Source organism: Myotis myotis, unplaced genomic scaffold (assembly GCF_014108235.1).
Source record: "Myotis myotis isolate mMyoMyo1 unplaced genomic scaffold, mMyoMyo1.p scaffold_m19_p_12, whole genome shotgun sequence".
NCBI classification, from domain to species: Eukaryota; Metazoa; Chordata; class Mammalia; order Chiroptera; family Vespertilionidae; genus Myotis; species Myotis myotis.
The window spans coordinates 21,129,229-21,154,534 of NW_023416316.1; the positions used below are offsets into that span (position 1 = coordinate 21,129,229).

The following is a 25,306-nucleotide window of genomic DNA, read 5'->3' on the forward strand; positions in this document are numbered from 1 at the left end:
CTGCTTTCATAAATATGTCTAATGTTACCCCCCCCCTTCCCTCGCAACTGAACGTTTAATAACTAAACATCTGCTGCTTTGTTGAATAAAAGGTGACAAGTTGATCCATGGAGCACACAGTTGGCATCGATGTGCGCTAAATTTATAATCCAGGTATACCAGGTATGCCATTGCCAAGATTCTAAATTTGAAACTGAGAAATCTGCACACTGGTTCAGAAGAGCTGAGTGCCTTGAGGTATGCTTGTAAGGGTTGGGCTCCACCTTCCACCAATGAATACCATGTTGGCCTCATTCTACCTTTACCCTGGAAACTGCGGCTGTGGCCCTGAACTGGAGCAGAGCCCCAGGGACCTTGAAATCTGTAGGCAAATTAGCCTTAGGTTGCCTGCATCCTTGCCCATATTTTGGAATATTACTAATTTATTCGTCCCCCTTTATCTCTAGCTACCACTGGTCAATACCACAATACATTTTATTCTGAACTATCCCTGAAAAAAAGTGAGAGAGTGGATCACTAGTTGGGAAGGAGCTGTCTCATACAATAGCCAAGTAATTGGGAAAGCAGTGGGCAGAGAGAAATGCCTTGGGTGGGGTGAAGGGGTAGTAAGGAAGGAAAAGTTAAAAAAAGAAAGTATTGTAAACATGCTGCTAATATGGTATTATGCTTTGCAGGTAATTCTGAAGTATATATGTGTGAGCATGTGAGTGAGTACATGTGTATTTAGACTCAATCACCTTTAACTATAATAATTCAAACCAGCCAGTAAAGTTCAGTTATTTATTAGAGCTGCAGTTTGTATATGGCTTTAAGGGGCAATATTTAAAATCCTTTTGTTTTCAAACCAAGCCTGTACTTTTTACGTGTCTAAGCCATCTAAATGCTGGTGGCCAGTGCCCAAAAGTAGAGAGCTCTGGACAGGACAGCCCTGTTTATAACTGAAGCCCTCTTTTGCTCCCTGTCTTAGCGCTTATTCTTGCCTGGCTTCTTTCTTCATCAAGCTGCCCAACGCTTGCCTTGCCTACAGCTAGGATCTCAGTGTTTACTCTTCAGAAGAAAAGGATGACAGATACACATTAGCTTTGCTTCTGAATATACGCTCTCCTTCTTAGACACACTTACTAGTAGCTTTGTTTTTTGGCCTCTCAAAATAGCTGTCTCTCCTATCCAGACTCTCCTAAAAGAGAATTTGTAATCCTAATATATAAAATGTCAGGGGCTGTCATGACTGAAACAACTGGATGGACAACCGAACAGCAGGCTGCATGGGGGTGACAAGGCTGGCAGGGGGGTTAGTGAAGGACGACCAAATGACTGAACAGCAGGCTGTGTGGGGCAACCAGGCCAGCAGGGGGGGAGTTGGGGGCGACCAGGCCAGTGAGGGGGCGACCAGGCCAGTGAGGGGGGCAGTTGGGGGTGACCAGACAAGCAGGGGGGAAGTTGGGGGTGACCAGGCCGGCGGGGGGCGGGGGGGCAGGCAGTGGAGGTGACCAGGCCATCAGGGGCCAGTTGGGGGCAACCAGGCTGGCAGGGGGGGCAGTGAGGGGTGATCAGACTGGCAGGAGGGCAGTTAGGGGTGATCAAGCAGGCAGGCAAGTGAGCAGTTTGGAGCCAGCAGTTGGACATCCCCCAAGGGGTCCCAGATTGGAGAGGGTGCAGGCTGGGCTGAGGGGACCCCCCCCCCCCGCCCCCAATGCACAAATTTCGTGCACCAGGCCTCTAGTGTTTTATATTAATTGATTTATTCTAAATTGCTAGAAGTTTAGTTCCTAAACATTTTAACCAATATTTCACCACGTATCCAAATTTTGTTTAAAATATCCACTGATTGCATTTGTAAATATTGATGATGGGAAGCAAATATGAGTGTGTTCCGGGGCCACATAGAGTCCATGAGGTGTTAGGATGCACAATTTATTTTGTTTATCTGTACCAGATATGTATTAATTATTAACAGAAAAGTCAACATAACCAATGTAGGCCTAGGGAAGTTGAGAGTAAAAGAATAATTCTGAAGTAGAATTAGAGGTCAGAGTGGCAAAGGTCAAATTCTAAGAACTGTGTGTTATTAAAGAGCCATGTTCTAATATTCACACTGCAAAAGTGGTAAAATCAAAAGGCATGGTCCGGCATATCGCATCACTTGCCTAGAGAAATAATAGTCAGAAAAGGGGATTAGGACAGTTCAAGGGGTCTGTGAAAGGGACAGAGAATGAACAAGAAATATTTCCATTTCTTTTCAAGGCAAAGGTGCCATTAACTTGACAAATGGCTAGTTCATGGTTGTGCTGTTGATCACATACATTTATAATGTCAGAAAGATGTGATGTGACAATGAGAAATAGGGTGGTTGGAAACTATGGTTAGCCAAACAAAAATGAAAATAAATGAAAAATTGTCTTAAAAGTTTTCAAGATAATGGGGAATAAAAATCCCATGAGTATTTGACACTCTCTGAAACTTCCTGACCTTTGAATATCAAAATTAGAAGAGTTAAATTTATATAAAAATATCAGCATCACCGAAAGTCATTTATTTCTTGGCGGAAATTCTGAGAGCTTATATCCATTAAAAATATACCAAGTGTTTCGATAAATACTTCCCCAAACCTAAAATATATTTCCCTGGGCTAGAGGTGATATATTTCCCTGGGAGAGATAATATAAGAGACAACACAGATTGGAGGATCCTAGAAAGAGGGAAAGTGAAAGACTGTTAGGAATGTGGCAAGATCTAAAATGGAAATGAATATATACATGTCGTCAGATGGACCATACATAATCTTACAGAAAAAGGTTCCATGTCCTTCACATGAAGTTGAAGTAGCAAAAAAAGAACAAAGGGCCCCCATGTGAGGCACTGTTTGAGTGCCCAACAGCTTCGTGGAAGCTGAGTTATCCACAGATGGCTACCCAGCCTTCACTGAACCTGGACCTGGGATCTGTGATGTTGACTGTATGAATTTTGATGTGGACTTGTGTTCACCAGTAACTAGAATCTAGCCTAGAGATGTCTCAGCAATGATTTAATTTGGACTATGCCCTGAGGTTTTGTCTAGACCCCATTCTATCTTAAGCTGTGTGGACATGCAGCAACCGTATATACAATGGTGAGTGATACCCACAAATTCAGGACATGATGTAGGTCCTCTCTCCTTGACATAGGTGAGGGAAGAACTTGCTTTTGGAGGCAGGTTGCATGAGCATCTCAGTTACATTTTTAGTGAATCAAACAAATGATAGGTATTCCATAAATGGTGATGATTGTCATTATCATCATAATTATTTCACTCAATGTATATTGTTTATAATTTTGGGAGAAATGATTTTTAAAATTACTCCTTAAAATATTGTAATAGAGAACCACATGAACAAGTTGAATTCAAAACTGTGATGTCCAAGGCCAGTCTTTCTTGTAATGTGATGGAGCAAGACCTGTTTCTGACTGGCTGCTTAGCATAGCATGTGTTTAATATTGAAAATTTTATTTTCCTGGTCTTGGTTCATATTTGCTTTGTAATTCTGGGACACATGTTATACATCAGTTGGACACAAACATTTCTTTGTATGTATTTTATACTCTTTTCATCTTTATGAATAAAATAGTGCTCCATCTCACTGCTGCATCTGTCACTCCTACTTTTACCCCATGATTGGTTCAGATGTTCTATCTGTATAGCAGGTTCCCACTTTATCTTTTACTTGTCCAGATGTTCTTTCCTAAAGCTGTATAAACTGAAGAGACAATCCTCTCATTCATTCAATTATAGTATTTACTGTTTCCCCGGCCTCATAGAACTTAAAGTCTACTAAAGGGAAGAGAGATTAATTAATCGATTTATTTGTATGCAATTAATAACTATATAAACTAATGTTAAAAAGTTAATGTGATAAACTTGATGAGAAAAGACTCTCAGGACTCTAAGAGGGTATAATGTAGGGCAAGCATGTCAAACTCATGGACCAGGGGCCATATGCCTCATTTATTTGGCCCGTGTTAGCCTTTGAGTTTGACATGCTTGATGCATGGCCTTCCATCAACTGATGATGGTCTTCATTAAAAGCTTTTCTAAGGACAAGCGTTTGTGCTGAGATTAAGAGGATGAATATGAGTTTAGTAGACCAAGAAGGTGGAAGGAAGGATGGGATTGAGAAGACCGTTTGAGGACAAATATTTTGCTAGATTGCAGTATGATTTGCTAACAATAAAAGAGAAGATTTCTTTACTGCTGATTTTCATTATTTCATTCGACATAGATTTATTGAACACTTACTTATATGCCAGACATTTTACATTATGCTGGGCATATGATGGTGAGTAAACAGTTATTGCCTTGGTTGTTTATGCAATTATTTATTCACTTAGCTTATCGTTTAGTGGGGTAGGGAATAACTAACAAAATGATTTCAATATAAGTATAAAAGTTCAAGTGCAACAGTGTTATAATAAATACAAGATGCTGTTATGTCTCGCTATATATAAAAGCCTAATATGCAAATTGTCCCCACAGGAGTTTGATTGGGATACTAATCACTCACTATGACATGCGCTGACCACCAGGGGGTGGCGTGGAACAAAGGAAGTCCGTGGCCTACAGCTGGCAGCCGGGGAAGGGAGGCCCCAGCCAGCAGCCGGAAGGCCCTGATCAGCCCTGATCACCCACCAGGCCTAGGGACCCTACCCATGCATGAATTTCATGCACCAGGCCTCTAGTAATATATAATAGGAGGAAAGTTTCCCTGAAAATTATATTTTTAAGCTGGGAGATGAAAGATGGGTAGATACTAAATCAGGAAAAAGAGAGGGAATTAAATTCCAGTGTTAGAGAAGAGGGTATCAGAGGAAATGTGTACAAGATGAAAATGGAGGAGTAGATAGAGGGCTAAGCCATAGTGGACCTTCTAAGTAGAATGTGTTAGTGTGAGTCCTCCAAGAAACAGATGTCAAGACAGAATTTTATTATAGGAGTAATGTGTGAAAGGAAATACAAAGGAATCCGGGAAAGCTAGGAGAACTCTCAGACCATAATGTAAATTAGGTGGAAGTATCTCAGACTGATATTCAATCTAGGAAATTGCAGGAAAGCTTCCAGGTACCTGGCACCAATGTCTGCAGACGAAGGAGTCTGTGTCTCTCAGAAAGACGTCTTCCTCAGTAATTGGTGGAGAGCAGTCCATGGGTGTCATGGCCTCAAAGTAGAAGAAAAGATGGGTTTCAAAAACCAGCAGATTTGTATTTTGCTGATTGCATTTCTAGTGTCACTTAACATATTCTTCGGTGTTTATGATACCCGTATACTGGTAGCTACGTATAGAGACTAGATCAGAGTCAAGTATAATTTCTTTACAAGTATAGCCTTTAACTTTTATTAGGATACCTTTTGGTATACAGATATTTTACATTTTGCTGTATTTAAGTCTGTCAATATTTTCCTCTTATCCCCTTTCTTGTTTACAATGTTTACTGTGTGCCTATGTGGCCCTCTGTAGTAGTTTAAGAGAATGTGGAATTTAGACTGCCTGGGTTAAAATCCTGTCCTTGTCATCAGATAACCTTGGACAGGTTTCTTTACAAAATTAATATTTATTGAGTTCCTGCAATATACCAGGTGCAGTGTAAATTTTATTTCTTTGGTATTTGTTTCATTGCATTTGTTTTGTCCTGTTTTGTTTCGGTATTTATTTTCCATATTTGTACTTCCATTCATTTTGTACTTTTGCATTTTAGATGTACCTTTCTATCTAGGTTTTGTGTTTTTATTCAGCCTGACAATCTGTTGTTGTTTTTTTTCCAGTGGACCATTTAGTTCACTTACACTAAAAAAAATCATTGACATATTTGGAATATTGCAGAAAATTAGCTTAGGAAATTCCATACAGCCAGACCAGCGTGGCTCAGTGGTTGAGCATCAACCTATGAGCCAGGAGGTTGGTTGATTCCCCATCAGGGCACATTCCTGGGTTGTGGGCTAGATCCCCAGTTGGGGGCGTGCAGGAGGTAGGCAATCAATTATTCTCTTTCATCATTGATGTTTCTATCTCTCCCTCTCCCTTCCCCTATGAAATCAATAAAAATATATTTTTAAAAATAAAAGAAAATTCCATACACAGGGCAGTGGATTTTTCTCCATGTAAAATGGGAATAAAAAAATTATTTTAAGGATGATAGTTACGGCCTTATTTTTAAAGAAATTCTAGCATCAGTATAGAGAAGAGACTTTGTAAGTATGGAAATAAATAACTGCACTATTACAATAATGCAGATAACAATGAAGGTTCCATCTAGGGTTGTGGTCGGCAAACTGCGGCTCGCGAGCCACATGCGATTCTTTGGCCCCTTGAGTGTGGCTCTTCCTAAGCCTTAGGAGTACCCTAATTAAGTTAATAACAATGTACCTACCTATATAGTTTAAGTTTAAAAAATTTGGCTCTCAAAAGAAATTTCAATCGTTGTACTGTTGATATTTGGCTCTGTTGACTAATGAGTTTGCTGACCACGGATCTAGGGCAATGCCAGTGGGAAGAGAAAGGATAAGAAAAGTTAAGACTCAAAGAACAAATAATTAGATATGTTGACTGAGGAAGGGCAGAGCTTTGTCATAGGCTTTCTCACAGGTTTTTAGAACTTTGTAACTTACAAAGATGTGTATCTAGTCCTTTCTATAAGAAATAAAGGTGGATAAGGAAACTCCTGTTAGGGGAAGTAATAGTCATTCTTTTAGGTAGGAGCCTGGAGGTAACCTAGGAGTTTAACAGTTAAATCTGAAGTTCTCGAGTTAGATTAGAATTTAAATGTCACTTAAGGAATCACTAACATATGGGTGATAGAGGGGATAGTTGAATTTATGTGAGTAGATGATTTCAAAGTAGAGTGCATACATGGAAAAGAGAAGAGGGCCAATAATAGACCCCCAGGGAACAGCAACACATTGAAAGAGGAGTAGACTGTAAAGAAACAGGAGGAGAGAGAGAGAGCACTATCATAGTGTGTCCTGATGGAAACTGAGGGGGGGAGTGTTTGACCGCAGGAAGTGATGATTGCTGTCAGAGACCTCAGAGTGTTTTCGTAAAGTAAGGAATGACGAGAAAGCACCTATTGGGTTTAGAAAATTGGAAATAATTTGCAAGTATTAGCAAGGGTATGTTAAGAGTTGTACTGATGAGTATTGAAATTAAAGTTCTTGCCCCAGGTCACAGGTGCTAGGGCTGATTTTTGCGTTTGTGCACCTCAGCACGTGGAGCTTGAAAAATGCCCCTCAGCTAGGATAGCCACTGAGAGTGCCGCTGTGTTCTGGCAACAAAAGTATGTGCCGTTACCCAGCAGTCTTCTCATTCATCTTGCATCCTGCTACCACGTGGCCCGAAGCATAGGATTTACTCATTTGTTTAACAAACGTTTACTGACCATTGACTCTAGACTAAGCACTGGGAGCACAAAGGTAAGACTGAATTCTTCTCTATGAGCTCCTCTTTGACTAGCCGGGGAGACAGATGGCCGCACGTTAGGGAACCGATTGCTCTTCCTATAATAGCATCGTCTACTAGGTACACGCGAAGGCCTATTAGAAGCTATATATGTATTATTTCAATGAACCTAAGTCTTTTAGAACTAGAGTAATTTTTTTTTTCTCTGTAGTGGAGTACAAATAGTTGAAAGCATGGGCTTCCATGAAGAAATAGCTCGATGATCAAAGATGTCTATTAAAAGATAAGGTCCTCCACTGCAAATGCAGTACCTGCCTCAGATCTTTTCTGTAATAATGGACACATGTTAAATTATTATTAGTTTGTGTATATACAGATCCGATAAAATGATTTTTATTGTGTCTACACAAAACCAATAAAATGATTTAGATATAAATATTTGATTATTGTTATTTGATCTGCAGCAAGTATGTCAAACATCTGATATGCACACTCCGGTTGCTCTTTCTGTACTTATGGAAGAAACTGCTAATCAACATTTCCTTTCTTCTTCTTTTTAAAAATATATTTTATTGATTTTTTTTTACAGAGAGGAAGGGAGAGGGATAGAGAGCTAGAAATGTCGATGAGAGAGAAACATCGATCAGCTGCCTCCTGCACAACCCCTACTGGGGATGTGCCCACAACCAGGGTACATGCCCTTGACCGGAATAAAACCTGGGACCCTTCAGTCCGCAGGCCAACGCTCTATCCACTGAGCCAAACCAGTTAGGGCTCCTTTCTTCTTTTTAGTCACAGGTGCAGACACAGACTCCTCAGCACAGTGTTCCAGGCAGCTATTACAATCAATTCACATGGTGCATGAAATGAAACCTAGTTGCTCTCCATGATCTACATAGTGTGAAAATACAACATAAATGGCATGATCAATAATTTTAAAGAAAGTCTCTTAAATATGTACCTGCCTAATAGGTATTAAACTTTAACAATATAACTAGCATTTATAGATAGTTTATTTTATATTAGGTGCTATATAAGTACTTATATTAACTAATTTAAATTTTATAACACCATCAAGTAGATACCATTGACATGTCCACATTACAGGAAGGAAACTGAAGCACAGAAAGATTAAGGATGTGTATTGACACATCCCATGAGTGAGAGACCTGGGATTCATTCTGGTTCCAGAGCCGATGTAGTTAACCACCATGGACCAAAACTGGGTCTGTATAAAGATACACCTTAAAATTGCTTTATCCAGAAAATTAAAAGAAAACAAAAACTAAAATTTTAATTTGTGCTAAAGCATTGTTATATATACATATTTTTAAGAAAAATGGAAATTAGACCCCATGGTAAATATGAAGGTTAGCTACTATATTAATATATACTTTTTGCTTGTGTGCTATGCTCCACTAAAAACATTACATGGAAAAACCAGGAACATGGTGAAAGTATTGGTGTGGCTGCTTGCTTCTCCAGGCCTCAAGGAAACTGGGTATTGGCAGCACTTCATGTAATAAATACACACATTCATTGCTGTCAGCACTGTTGATTCCAATAATATACTTGGAAACTGGTTTGGCAATAAGTACCCAGTCTTAAAAATGTTAATATTTTCTGACCCAGTAATTCCAACCTGGGGAAAACTTCCAAAGAAATAATTTTAAAAATTAAGAACAACAGACATTTATACCTCAAGAATATTTTAGCAACTTAAAGTTATAAACAACTAATATGTCCCAAACAAAGGTGATGTGGAAGGACTATTATAAATTTGTTATTACCATTCTCATTATCATAGCTTTAAATATTACTAGTAGTATAGAATAATAGATGCCAGGAGTGAAGAATAATTGCCATAGTAAGTTTAATGGCTTTAAATCAAAGAATCAATTGTAGTTGACGTGAAAATTATAATAATGAACCAAAATGGTTTTATGTCGATAAATCAGTGAGAAAGAAGAGTCTGCCATGCATGTGTGAGTGGATGCAAAGATGGCAAACTTCCAGGGAATGGAGTTGGTTCACGTAGGATTTTAATTGAATTGCTTACCTAAGGAAATTCTTCCAGAGAGAATTACAAATGGTTGTCCTGATGCCAGAAATCCTACTAATGTCAAGACATTGACCTGTGGCCAAAGGATACACTTGTCAAGATGCCAGGACTTCCTGACATGACCTACTAAGCTAGTTATTTAACACATCGGAATGGATAGTGGACCTTGCAGAATGACAAAGAGGGAAAATCAAGCCATTGCAAGTAGAAGGGGTAATGTGTGTGTCACAGTCCCATTACTGTGCATAAAATATCCAGGGAAAAAAGGACATCTTCAATATATCCTATCAAAATTAGTGACTAGGGTCTCTTAACTCTTACAAACCAAAAATTAGGGAAATTTGTTACTATAATGTGTCCACTGAACATTCATTATGTGTTAAGCAGTCTATTAGGCTCTTCCCAAGTGTTATCTCACTTTATCTTCACAACAGCATTACTGATTTATTTAGCAAGTAATCATAAGAAAATTATTATTACTTTTACATTATAGGTAAGGAAAATAATACTCAGACATTAGGCAACATATCTGATGTAATGGAGCAACTATATGCGAGAAGCATTTGAACTCAGATTTGCCTAATGCCAGATCGCTCTCTGCTAATTCACTTTGCCCCAGTAGAGGGCTTCCTTCCTCTCTGTTTAATAATTTGGCAACAGTGGAATACACTGCTCGGGTCTCCCTTGAAGAAAGAACTTGTCAGCTGTAAAGAGTGTGAACCTCCAGAATAGAACTTACAACCACAGCCACATTCAGCATTCAAGCCCAGGCCACCACCTTCTGGATACACTTTATTGCTGCTGCCTATAGATCCTCAGTGGGGAATCTACATGTTTTCTTGAACCAAGTGGATACAGGATAGTAGTGTGGTTAGCCGAATGGGTAGACCAGATAAAGACAATAAAGTTATCATTAAGTGGTCCTTTCTTAGCAGACAGCAGTATAAAATTAAACCACATGTAAAATCCGATAGGCATAAAGTATCAAGGTTTTTACTCAGCTGATGAAGCAAACTGCCTTTTATAATCATCATTGCTTTACTGTATTTTTTTAATCCATTAAACTAATTAAAGCATTTTTTTACTATTAGGATTTGCTTACTCAAAGAAGTGGAATTTTAAAATAAGATTTTGGGGGTGTTAGTAGATCTAAATGGTGTCAGCTTCAAAATAAAATAGCTAGTTCTTTTACTAGCACTTATTCGGGAATAGCATAGAATTGCAATTCAGGACAAGGAAGTTAAGGCAAATCACAGGCAGTTCTGAAGCAACAAAGGAAGGTTAGCTTTTGTTATGTTTTAGGAGGAAATTGGGGAGGGTTGTTTTGAACAAAAGTTGGAGAAGAATGAAAGGTTGGGTTGTGGTGGTTTCTCATGGGCTCCACGTGATGGTTAATGGGTTGTGCTGAGGCAGGAAGAAATCTTCCTTTTCTTAAAAGCGGGAGATAAAATTTCTATGTGGAAAATATCCTCCCTTGTCAAAATAATTCTTATCTTTCTTCTTCCTGCTGGTAATGGAGGCTGAAACTAGCGGTATCTGCATGAGCTATCCCCCTTCAGGGCTCCCGACTCCATTTTAAATGAGGTCACCTGTATTTATTTTCATAACAGTCAACATGGAAACAGCAGAAATCAGGGATGCTCTAGGAGCCCTAGCGTCAGTATTTATGAACCCTCTTTCAGGGCAGGAAATTGACAGCTTTATTGACTCCCATTTACTACATCCATTCCAAATTCTTGTTAGAGAGCTACTCATTAGTTCAGCATTTGTTAGGATTCTGCCCTTCAGTTGTTAGGTGTATAGTTCCAAAATACAGCCATCCCTGGGTACCTGAGGGGGGATTGGTTACAGGACCTGTGCAGATGTTCAACTCCCTTAGATAAAATGGTATAGTATTTGCGTATAGCCAGCATGTATCCTCCTGTATACCTTAAATCATCTCTAGATTTAATAGAATGTAAATGCTATGTAAATAGTTGTTATGCAGTATTATTTAGGAAATAATGACAAGGAAAAAATCCACATGTCCAGTAAAAATTCAAACACCGCTGGTATAACTACATAGTACATGTCAGCAACGTAAATTTTTTTAAATATTTTCAATCCGAGGTTGGTTAAATTTATGGATATGGAAACTATGGACAAGAAGGACAAATTGTATAAACAGAGGCAAAGCTCATCCCTGAAAAAAATGCTACTAATATAAAGCACTAACAAAATGCCTATGTTTTCTGTGGTATGTATGGCTCTCACTTCACTCAAACAACATTTCAGGGTCAATGTCACAGTGAAGCTTGTTAGTCAATGGGCCCAAAGGTACAAACATCCTTACAATAAACTTCTCTGGCTGCTATTGCTAATCAGGAAATTCATTAGCTCAGGTTGACAACAAAACCTTCCCTTCTTTCTATGTATTTCTCATGGTTTCAGATGTTGTTTACTTACATTTATATCCCTTCCAAACAAATAAGCTAGCAAACAAAACCCAATAAAATTGAGAGTGGAATAAAAATTATTCAATCAATGGAAGGAAGCAAAATAAATGATTAACCTTAAGGAGGCATTTTATGATTAAGTCACTTGGCTCCAATAATTGCCTTATAGTAGCTTTCCAGTTGTAAGTTAATATACAACCCTAAATTAGAGAGTATGATATCCATGCTTAAAATAATAGAAATGTATAACTCAGAATGATTACTGAAGTAAGTTGCCTCAATTTATAGACAATAAACTAGTCTCAGGAAAGAGAAGTAGTTTACTACGACTAAAGAGTTTGTTATTGCAATGGGCAGACTCTAATCAGACCTCCATACCTTAAATCCAGGACTCTTGGGACTAGTTTCTAAATCGTATTGCAGTATTTCAAGAGGCTCTGCCTTTGTCAGCTGTTGGAATCTTTCGGTAACGATTGGGGTTATTCTACTGAAAAAGCATCTTTCTAAATTCTATAAAATAATGGTTGTCTTTTTTTTTTTTTTTTTTTTACCAGAGTGATCTCTATTTTATTTTTTTAGGATGAATATTTGTCAGGAGAGGTTAAAATTGCCAGTGATATAATTTTGGTTATTTTCAGACTTTTATTTGAGGACATTTCATAAAGCTAAGCAATATAACAAGCTATTGCTCTGAAATTCTAATTAATAATTCATTTTAATATGATTTTTTTCTGATGACTTCTGAATATCTAGTTGCATTTGATCAAAATGCCTTTAGTAATTTCTTTATTAAATTTCTAATCTGAATGCTTATTTAAAATAGTAGCCAGCTATTTTTTAATATAAAGACATAAAGTGAAATTACATATGGTTTCTACTTTTGAGGAAGCCATAGGATAGATAACAAGTAAAAGACACATTAAAATAATTATAATGCAATGTAGCAAGTGTTATAGATGGAGAAGAATTAGAGTGTTATGAAAACATATAGTACGTGTCCCAGGGAGTATGCATGTGAATGATTACAGTTTCTTTCCTCAAGGATTTCACAGTTTGGGAGCTTCACTATTGTTCTCTAGCTAATGAGGCAAAGGCCCAATTGTGACTACAGTTTGCATGCACATATTTAGGAAGATAGATGTTAAAGAACTAGAGTTTTTGGAATTAACAAAATGAGACATGCATTTTTCTTCTCTTTCTAATATGAAAATAAGATGTCAGCAATACAGGTCAGAAAGTCACAAATTTTGTAAAAGTGGTACAGACAATGCTATGGAAATTGAGAGGTGGAAAAGGTCTTTTCTAGATAGGAAGAATAGGCTTCACTGAGAATTTGGCCATTTTGCTAAGTAAGTGTATGATCAAGATGTGACAAATTTATCAATTGGTAAATATTAAGGATATTTTTAAAATATGAATGGCATCAGCATGCTTAGTATTTATTTAGCACTTATGGGGAAAACGACTATATCTGTGTGGTTAGAGCATACAGTGTATCAAGAAAAGTGGTACAAAATTAGGTTTAAAAAGAAAGTTGAGCCTAAATGCTTAGGTCATTAAAAAGCAAGATGCTGATTTTGCAATTTGTCTGATAACCAGTCTGGAGCCCTCAAAAGAATCTGAACTATACAGTTATGGCATTAGGGTTGTATTTCAGGCAAATTAATCTGCTAGTCTCAAGTAGTCTGACTTGGAAGTGAGAAACACTGGAAGCAATAGAGATCAATCAGAATGCTATTTCATTAATCTGGGTATATTATAAAGACTTAGACTAGGGTAGCAATAGAAGAGATAGTTGGGTAATGTAATGCAAAATACAAATTTTTTTCACATTAAATATATCTACTCCACATATTATTCACATCTTACTAGGGATCTTTAACATATATATTGTGTGTATGTGTGCATATATACCCCCATGACAAATATTTTGGAAGAACAAAGCATATTTTCTTAATGAAAGTTTAGAAAACAATGACAAGTACTTCAGAAAAACAGGAAATAGAGTGGATCAATGTGATGGATTTAATTTTGCCTTATAGGTAGGGGTATTAAGGGAATGAGATAGGAGACAAAATTAAAATGTAATGATAAAAACTGATTTAGGTGTCAGGAGAAGGTATCCAAGGAACAATTATTTGTCAGAGAGGAGTATGATCCAAATTAAGGAAGGATGTTAAGGAGCTGAATATATGGTAAGATTGGAAGATATCTGGGGAAGGAGAATATGTCCCTCTTCTTCCTACTTATGACCCCCACCCCATTCTTAAGCTTTTGAATATCAATTTTCTCATTTTAAAAATGTGGATAATATCTACTGGTTGTTGGTAATTACTGATAAAATGAATGTCTTGGAACACTAGAATTTATTATGCACTCAATAAATACTGCCTGAGACAGCATAGATGGACCTAGGGAGGGTATTATGTTTAGTGAAAGCAAATATCATATGATTTTGCTTATATGTGGAATCTAAAGAACAAAATAAATGAACAAACAAAATTGAAACAGACTTACAGATACAGAGAATAAAATGATGGTTGCCAGAAGGGACGGAGTTGGGGGACTGGGTGAAAAAGGTGAAGGGATTAAGAAATACAAATTAATAGTTACAAAATAGTCATGGAGCTGTAAAGTACAGCCTGGGAGTATAGTAAATAATATAGTAAGAACTATGTATCGTGCTTGGTGGGTACTGGAAATATCAGAGGGACCACTTTGTAAATTATATGATTGTCTAACCACTATGGTGTGTTTCTGAAACTAATACAAAGATAATATTGTAATTAAAAAATAATTATTACAGGGTCGAGAAGTAGAAGATGGAGAATAGTGAAATCTATATGGCAGATAACAAGGTGGTGGGTGGTATAAATTAAAATGAGTGAAAAGGAATAATGTATACCCCCAACAGAACACAGCCAGATTCCTGACACATAGGAAAGGTTTATAAAATAGTTTTCTAAGTGGAATTTAAAATATGGGTTTCATAGCTGACTATACTTGTATTCTTTGGGATATACCTTTTGGGACCTAACTGACCCCAGTTGAACACAGAGTAGAATAATAGCACCATGAATCTTCAATTGAATTAATCAGTATTTATATCTATACTAGAGGCCCGGTACACGAAATTTGTGCAGGGGTAGGGTCCCTAGGCCTGGCTGGTGATCAGGGCCGATCAGGGCCTTCTGGCTGCTGGCTGGGGCCTTCCTTCATTCTGTGCCACCCCCTGGTGGTCATTGCATGTCATAGTGAGTGATCGAACTCCCCGTCTCCCAGTCAAACTCCTGAAGGGACATTTTGCATATTAGCTATATATATATATATATATGTATATATATATATATATATATATATGTATATATATATATTAGCTATATCTATCTATCTATCTATCTATCTATCTATCTATCTATCTATCTATCTATATATATGTATATATATAGATAGATAGATAAGGAAGCCATAATTCAGTCTCATTGGATGCCCAGTTAATGAGATGTTTTGTCCTAGTGAGTTTGCCCATAAACCATGTTTTTAAATCTAAATTAAATGAGAATGAGAAAGCCAATTTCATATGGCTCCCTGGGATTTTGCCCATAGACAAATTCCTTTAAAACCCTATGATCCTTTGCTGCATTGATTTAATGATGTTCTTTTATTAAAATGCCTATGACAATTAAAGATAAGACAATATATACTTATATGCATAAAAACAAGGAAAAACCATAAACATTTTAAACTCCAGTGCACAGTATAGTTATCGTTCTCTCACCACAATTTGCTGAGCAATTTGAAGAAAATTTGTGATCCGCAGTGCACCCTGCAGAGACTTAGCATCATCCTGCTGTTTCTTCCAGAGTAAATGATAAACTCTGCTTGGGTTTCCCACACAATTATAAAATAATTAAGCTTAGCACTTTAAGGATGAGTTCAGGACTAGAACTGACCTCTTCTTGGCTAAATAGTGCTCTGAGGACAAAACAATTATAGACGATCAGCTTAAAACAGACACACACACACACACACACACACACACAGAGTAACTTAAGTCCTTTATAACAGTATCTCCAAAAAGTGCTGCCATTTTTTTTTTATGGATTTAAGTGTTTTGCCACCAAAATGTTTTCTACTTACAAATGAACAGAAATAGAAATACACTTCTTTGAGAGAAGGTGACACACACAAAACCTCTCATTGAGTAAAATCAGAACATTAGAAATGAGCAGAAAAATTTCAAAATCTACTCACCTCAAGAACATACAAGACACCAGTAGGTTATGAAAAGAAGGCTTCTAGAGACCCTCAGATCACTTCATCTCTGTTGTCACTTCTGCTTCTTTGGCTCTTTCTTTTGGTGAACAGGGGGTCGAAGGAAGACTGTGTCCTCTTACACCTCTTCTAAAAGAAGCAAAATATAGGGCATGTATGTGCATGCCCTATAAAAGGTAACTATCTTTAATCTCTCCTTATTTGCCAACGCTGGTGAGTTGGCTGGACTTTGTAGAAAAATAAATCCTAAAGTTTTCTCTCCCAACCTGTTTTCATTATGTGAAATGAGGCTGTGATCTCTTATTTCATAGGATGTTGTAAGCATCAAACCACGTATGTATGTAAAAGTGTTTATTGAGGTTTGGAGGATAAAGCAAATACTCAAAATGTGTTGAACAAATCAGGTTTGTCTATCATTAAACTTTAAAAAATATCTATGTAAGTTAGGGTTAAGACCAGAAAGATTGCTTTTCTTTATGAAGTTTAGGCAAAGAAGAGTAAAATACTGTATTTTTGTTGTCCAGAGCTTGGAGCTTGATTTATGTAAACACTGCAATCTAATAATAATATGACTACTTTAATAAACTTTTTAAATTAATGCAATTTAAGAAAGAAAATTGGCTACTGCTACTTCTCATCCCAGCTAGATCAAGATTGAAATAGCAGACTAGTTAACTGGGGCCTTAACATAATAACTGGGCTTCAGCTCCTATAGGAATATAAATGTTTAATCACAGGTTTCATAATTATCACAATAAAATCATATATAGCCACTAAAAATGACTGTATAAAAACTGTAGCAACAAAAATATTCTTATGAATCATTTAAGCTGAGTATGACTATATACCTACACTATGGTTAAAACTCTGTAAAAATGATATATATTTGGGGGCAGGTTTGGAAAGGAACAGTGAAAATAAAGACAGTTTGATTCACAGAGGTGATCAAACATGGTTTTCAAACTATAGTGTGCAAACGAATCATTTGAAATACTTAAAAATTCACATTCCCAGGCCCCCCCTTAGAGATTTGTATTCAAATTATTTGGAAGAGAGACTTCAGAACTTACATAATACTAAAACACCCCCAAGTAATTCATAATTTGTCCAGTTTTGGGCACTGTGACAGGATCATGGGTGAATTAAAGGATTATAGCCACGGTATTATAATCCATTAATGTGGTTATGTTGTTTGCCCACAAATGTGAAATATGGGGCAAATCAGGAATATATTGCAGGTGATTGTCCAGTCTCTAGTCAAAATGTAATGGACTGAATTTTACAAAGCTGTTGTATGATTATGACGTGTGTGTATTTCTGACTCACATTAGCCATTCTTTTTTATTAGCCTGTATTTGTGGACACAGTTTTCCCTATCTACTCCCTGGGAAGAGACTGATGCCATTTGTTCACTTACTGCCATTTAGTTCTCAGTATCCAACAGGGCAAACAGTAAATGTAGAACAGTTCATTAATTGACGAGGACTTTAAGTGATAGCTCTCTAATGGAGGAGGATTGGAGTTCAGCCTGCTGTCATGGATTCAGTGTCCACATTTCTGGGGGAATCTACATTTGCTGTATCTTGGCAATCATCCTGCTTCCTCAAACCTGTTGAAACAGATCCCGTCTGTGCCCTGACACACATCATCCCCTGCTGTATTCTTGCTAGCACTCTCTCTAGGGCACTGAACTTCCTCTCTTCTATCAACTCACTAGTTAGCTTTCAGCTTTGAAGGGACTTACCAGCAAAAAGCATAGAGCAGTAGCCTGCTGTGATTTAATGATTTCTACCTAAATGGCCTCTTTGCTTAAAACTATGATTGGCACATACTTTAGAAAGTGTTCAAGAAAAGTTCATGATTATCCATTCCATCTGTTGGTCTGGTTACTTTAAATATCAACATTGTCCCTAACCCTACATGTCTCTGCATCTACATTGAAAACTTGGACTTTAAATAAGTTAACCGCTATGACTTTGTGGGTGGCCCACACCTCTAGCTTCCTTCTGGTCCTTGTTTTATCTTCCTCCCCATCTATTTATGGGGATGAAATTCCAGCAAGCCTTGTACCCAATCTCATCATATTTTAAACAATTTGATTACAAAGGATATGTAATTTAATGTAGACATAGACAGAACAGGCACATTAATAGTTACCTTCCCAAAGTGTACACACAAACTAACTACAATGGGAAGGAAAAGGTGGCAGTATCATGTGAGGTACTTGGCACACATAATTAAGTTTATTCTCACAATTCCTATTACACGAGGAAACTGAAGTCTGGAGATAATAGAGGTTTACATGAAGTGACAGAGGCAAAATTTCAACTCATATCTCTGTGGCTGTAATACACGCCCCCCCCCCCCTCCAATATTACAGTGCTGGTCAACCTGTCTGGTTCGTTGAATTTAGTTTAAAAGCTAAAAACGAACCACTTAGAAGGAAATGACCATTACCAGCAACGTGATGTCAGTTCAGACACGCCGGGCCTTCAATGATGGGCTTTTTTGCTTGTGTGTTCTTGGTTTTTCTAGAACTGTATATCTCAACTATTTGACGGTTGGCTAATCTTAGCTTTTGATCAAGGCTAAAAATAATGAAACAGAAGAAATATGAGGTTTTAAGTGGAGATACTATGAACAAATTCTCAACATAAAAGTAATGTACAAGGCAAATGGGGAGCTGAACAAAAATGATTAATTGCTCATTAAAATTTACCTTGGTATTAAAGTGTGTCAAGGGCATATAGTTTCAAAAGGCTATTGGACAATACTACGAGTGTGAGAACAATAAGAAGAATGGCTATGCAGTCATCCTTCCATTCTGTGAATTAACAGCATGGGAACCATTGCATAATGACTGGGTGTGATGATACAGATCAAAAATGAACCATACAGCAATGCAAATTAAAGGCTGGTGTTGGTCTGCTTTAGGATAGGAATAATGAATGTCAGGGTCGGGTCATGTGAGAATTTTTCTCTTATTTAAGCACTCTAATGACAGTTTTAAACAGAAATTAAATTGTGGTTTGTATTTTTAAAATATCAGTATCTTTTCCATTAAAATACTCATGGAGAGAGTTAATGGTAGCACCTAAAAAATCATTCTGACACTAAAGTTATGTGCCCATCATTGAAAAGAGGCCCAGAGGAGTGTCCACAAACCACCAGAAGCAGATAAAACTGACTTGAGAAATGAATTATGACCTATGTTTTGAATCCTGGTGGGAGGAAGTGGTTATTAAGGATAATAGGTAGTCAGTATGAATATAGGGTTTTTTTTTATTCTTTCCAAATTGGAGACTTTGGATAAAACAACCTGAACAACTGTGGATTTGCCCTGTCAATACACTTTCTTTACAGCTAGAACCAGGACCATGCGCCACCCTCTGTCTTTCATCAACACCTCCCCTTTTTCATCCATTCAAAGAAACACTCTCAGAGTACAAAAGACTAACAATGTATTATATTTCTTGATGTGGCTTTTCACTTATATGCAGTGATATATATGCAGGGAGATATAAGAATAACATTGAGGTAAATAAAGCTGAAGATTGTAGGATTTTTTATTATTCTGTTTATTGGAAAAGAGCCACAGATATTTTTATCTCAGATTTATTGTTGATGTACTAAAATTAAGACTTTCTAATTTCACTTCAAGATCAGTTCCATTTTTATTAATTTAATGTGCTTTTAAATTTAATTCTTAACATTACCTGATATTTATAATATTGATTGTTATTTCCATTATTTTATTTGTATTATTTTTGTTTTAAATTTATTTTATTTATCCTTTTTCAATTCACTTCTCTTCCATTATTTTGACTGTTGATTTTTGTTCTGTGAGCCCATTTTTTTAGGATTACATATTTATAATGTTTTAAAATATTTGGTAGTGCCAGTTTCACTTATTAGTTTTTCAAAAATGTAGGTTTGCCTATTTAATTCTGCTTTCCCTCTCAGAATTATTTTAGCTCATCTCAAATGTATCCCTATGCAATTTTGGACATTGATATTGTGATGAAACCAAAAATTACTTAAGAAAGAATTGTTACCTTTATAAAGTTCATTCACATGCAGGACTCCCTGAAATACTTTATAACTTTAATGAGAATTTTGACATTTCTTACATGGAATTACTACATATTTCTTGCTTATTCATTTTTAATTGTATGTAAAATATTTTTTCTTTATATTATCAAGCTGGTATCATTACTATGAAGGAGACGGATTAAAATTTAAATTAGAAGACTATGATGAGAATTTGGAATGAAATACAGCATTGATTAATGGACTAGATGATTTAATCAAATAATGCCTCTACCTGAGTAGGAGCTAAAATTCTAATGACTTGAAAATTAGGTAATGTTATGACTCAAACATAGAGACAACTACTCTGTGACCATCTCCTTCCATGAGTTGCAAGATTCCTATTACTGATTTTAATTTGAGTTATGTATACCACATCATTGTCACAGACAAGAATATGGTCATGTCACAGCCAATATTCCTATTCATTAGGAAACTTCAGCAAAATCTGGGAAAGCAAACCCAAAATTCCTTACAAAGTTTATCTCCAAATTTGAATGAGACAATTATTTCCTAAGCGAGTAAACATCTGATTATCCAGGGAATCAAGAAGCAAGAATATCATAGTTTGAAGAAATCAAAATGATACATTTTTTACTTAATAAATAAACTGGTCTTGCAGGTAGTTATAGATAATGAAGTCAGTATATTAAATGACCAAGGTCTCTTTCACAAAATATATAAAGTAGCCTCACATCAAGCAAAGTCAAACCCTAAGCACTACTTAAAGACAGAGGAAGCTGAAATTTCAAAAAACTGTAAGGCAATTAGAAAAATCAACAGAGATTAGCACCATGGACTCATTGGTCAAGTGCAGGAAAAGTACTCAAAGGAATAATAATACTCAATTTTAGCAAAAGACATAATCTACAGATTACAGAGGTAAATGAACTCTAAACAGAAACACCCCCTCCCAAAATTCACACTAAATGCATCTTGGTCATCTGAAAGCCAAAGAAAATGAAGAGGCTTGACAGCAGTGAGAAAGACACCACGGTCTGCAAGAAAAGACTTGTTAACTCACTGTCCTGCATCTAATGAAAACACCTTTCAGAAATGAAGGGAAAATCAAGACATTCTCAGAGGAAAGAAAGTCAGGAAAATCAGTTAACAGCAGACTTGCCTTAAAGAATGGCTAAAGAAGGTTTCTAGACAGAAGGAAATTATAAAAGAAGTGGCCTTGGAACACCAGGAAGGGAAAAAGAACACAGTAAGCAAAAATATAGGTACGTAATTCCTTTCTTCTTGGATTTTCTAAGTTATTTTGACAGTGGAAGCAAACGTAGTCTGTCTTATGTAGTTCTAAATGTCTGTAGAGGAAATATTTATGATAATTATAAGCAGGGAGAAGGTGCTCAGTGGGCTAGAGTGGCCAGAGAACAAACTTGGACCTCTCTGCTCCGCCAGAAGCGCTTCTCGCTCCAACAGAAGGTTCTGGAAGCTTGGGAGCAGTGAGCTGGCCTCAAGGACCTACTGATCTGTTTGTGGCACCATTAGAAGATGGATTGGTCCAAAGACAGATAGCTGAAAGTGCTGAAAAAGAAAATATAAAATGGACAACCACCATTATTATTAGCTCATCTCTTAAGAGTTGTGAAGTTGCAACTGTCCTAGAAAACCAAAGTCACAAGGTTCAGTATTCAGCTTCGGTGGAAAATGGATCAATTATATTTCCTCATACTGGAGTTGCATTTCTATTGATGGATGCTAAAGAATGCTTTATGTCAGCTGAAGAAATATTTCTAGCCAAAATTGAGAAGTTTATTAACATTCACCAAAATAGTTTTTTGGTTCTGTCTGCTGCCCTCATGGCCTCAAGGGATGGAAACTGATGTTTAGGATTCAGCAGAGATTCCTGGGTAGTAACTTACGGATACTTCCAGTACACAACACAGTAAATGCTATTGATCTTATGTGTACTATAGCTAAGATCACCTCCAAACCATACATAGATAGCATCTGCTACAGAGTGATAACAACTAAAGCTTACATCATTGAGCAAAGTCCTGTTTGGAAAACACTTCAACAGATAAATCTCGGTGACTCATTTAACCCAAATTAGAGTATCAATTATAAAGGTTCTTTTGGAAGAATATTAAAATAATTAGACTGGTTGAATAATAATGTTTAAATATATATTTATTTTAAAGATTTAAAATTTTAAAAATAATAAAATATATACAATTAAAAGGGAAAAAAGATAATTATAAGCAGAGAATGAATCTAAAAAAGGAGATAAAAATAAACAGAGCAAGCAAAAGGAAGGAAGTGATAAAGATAAGGGCAGAAATCAATAAAGTTGGAGAAGAAGAAATACAGAGATATATTAACAAAGTAAAGAGCTGGTTCTTTGAAGAGTCCAATATTGTTGACAAAGCTCTGCCAATACTGATTTTAAAAAGAGAGAAAATTCAAATCACTGTAGGAGGAATGAAAGAAACATATCACTACTGACTCTCCAGAATGTGTATATATCAAGTATTCTGTTTGAGACATATCGAGTGTGATATACATTATGAAACTTCAAAGCCATAAAGCAGGCACTGGGACTTCGGTGCCTTGGTGCATAGGGACTCTTGTTGAAACCTGCCTGAGCAGATCACTATGTTTCTTGGCCATTTGCCATGTGACAGTGTACCCTTCACCTGATGAGTGCATGGCACAGCAAGGCTTAGTTTGTTTCATTCCGTGGAGATAATTTATTTAAGACATAAGAAATAAAATGAGAGCATCTAAGTTTCCTTTCATTATGCCATGGACATTTTTGCATGATTGCTACTTCATTAGTGAAATTATTAGCCAGCCACCTCCATGTCCTAAATGACGTCATGTTGTCACTGGCTGTAAATGAAGGAAGGTCACCTCATGGAAGAAAGGAATGACAAGTTTGTGTCTATGTACCTCAACTGCCAACGAGCCTTGTTTGTCCGCCTCCTCCCAAGACAGCTGGGGGCTGCGTGATTGATCAGGAAGCATGTTCTCCAGTGCTGCTCGGACTTTTGAAACTCTAAGTGGAAAATCATCATCAGAAAGCAGAGAAGTCAGAGAAGGTGATAGCTGATTGCTACTTCATTTTGCGTAGAAACTGGGGACTCTTTTGAGAAACTACTCAGACTGATGTCTGTCTCAAAGTTCTGAACATTTCACTCACTGATTACAAAAAAATATACATTGTATAACTTGGCCCTGAGAGGGAGAAAGTAGTCTCTACTGACTTTTGGTCACGACCTTCACTAAAACATCAGGAAGATACCACCGAATATGCCATTTAAAGTCACAGGAATTTCTGTAGTTATATGCAACAGTGTTTCTCAACCTTTTGGCAACTTTAGGTCACCCATTTAAATTATACTTTAAAAAGATTATAAATATTAAAATAATAATACAAATAAAATGTATATTTAAAATTGATAATTCCAATGATTTCAATGATTTGAGAGATGAAATTATTTGAAATATTTTACCAAGTTTTCTATATCTGGTTTAATAATGAATCAATGGCTATCATTGATAATTGGAGTCATATTCAGTTGCTATATTTTTTATTTTTTTCTATTCAATTAGAAAGGTCTAATTTAAATTTTAGTCACCATGAGTGGTCAATAGTCATCAGTGTATCTGTTTGATCATTTTGGAAAATCAGATTAAAAATGGACCTAAAATTTATAGATAGGTTTTTCAGTGACTGCATGTAATATCATCTCAAAAGTTGCAAAGTCAAATGTCCCAACATGATAGATAATGGTAAATGAGTCTTTATGTATCTCTGTTTCATTCATCTCTGTAAAGCATTCTTCAACTATTTCATTCTCTAGCAAATGAAAAAGCATCAGGTATTGTGAAAGAGTGAGGCTCAGCAATCAAGCAATCTGCAACATGGTTTAATTTTCTTTTGAAACCTTAATATTTATCCTTAACTTGAAATTTTGTGATATTTTAGCATGGTTTCATAGCTTCAGACTGTTCAAAATTCTGCCCATTTCAGTCAGAAACATAATTTAAGTAATTCACTTATACCCTTGGAAATGATCTGGCAATATTAGAAATGTTTCATCAAATGTCTCATTTCACTCATTTGCATACATTTATGGCAATCTGCATTCTTATGTGCATCAAGTCATATTGAGGGAAATGCATGATTGGTCACATTCACAATTATCCTCTTTTCTTTTGACTCTGAATGGAGATGAGGAGTGGGCTCTGGAGCTGGACTAGCTTGGTTTGCCCAGCTCCTTCACTTTCTAGCTGTGTGACATGGACAGCTTCCTTTCCCTCTAACTTTTTATATTGATAAATTGAGGAACATACTAATTAGTATCAACTTCATACGTCATAGTGGTAATTCAATGAGTAAATTCATGTAAAGGTTTTAAAGCAATGATTGGCACATAAGTGCTCAGGACAAGTTACCTCAGCACAAATCCAAAGAACTTACTTAAATATCGGTAATTTTATCTAACTGTAGTATATGTAGTACATGTGGTTTTAATTACTTTTCTAAATAAGCATGTGTTTTTAGTCAGAATTCATTCTGATATGAATTGAAAGAAAAAAAATCTTGTACCTAGCTTAACTAGAGAAAGGACTACATTGGCTCACATAAACAGGAAATCCTAGAGGAGATTTCACATTAAGCCTGGCTGAATTAAGAATTCAGACAATGTTAGCAATAATAAATCAATCTATTTTTCTCTCTCTTTTCAATCCCTTGGCTCTGTTGTCCCAAATTTGACTTTATTCTTAGGAAAAAATGACTTTCAGCCACTCTGTCCTTATAATTCTTAGCTATCACAATCTCAAAAAATATCCTTATAAATCCCCATGTAAAATAAATACATGAAAATGGAAGAGGGTCTAGGATATGGCCTCTGCCTTCACATTTTTAGTCTAACTAGGAGCTAAGCAAGTAAATCAACATGTATAGTTCAAGGTCCTGGAAATGATAATGGCTTTATTTGTTGAGTATTAACTATGTGTCAGGCTTTACATTATACTTTTTTATTTAATCTTCACAGATTAAA

At 36.4% G+C, this 25,306-nt stretch overlaps 1 pseudogene; it reads left to right on the plus strand.

Moving 5' to 3' along the window:
- The window catches only part of LOC118667700, a 53,866-nt pseudogene extending 31,519 nt beyond the window's left edge, over window positions 1-22,347 (plus strand).
- The last annotated feature ends 2,959 nt before the right edge of the window (window positions 22,348-25,306 follow it).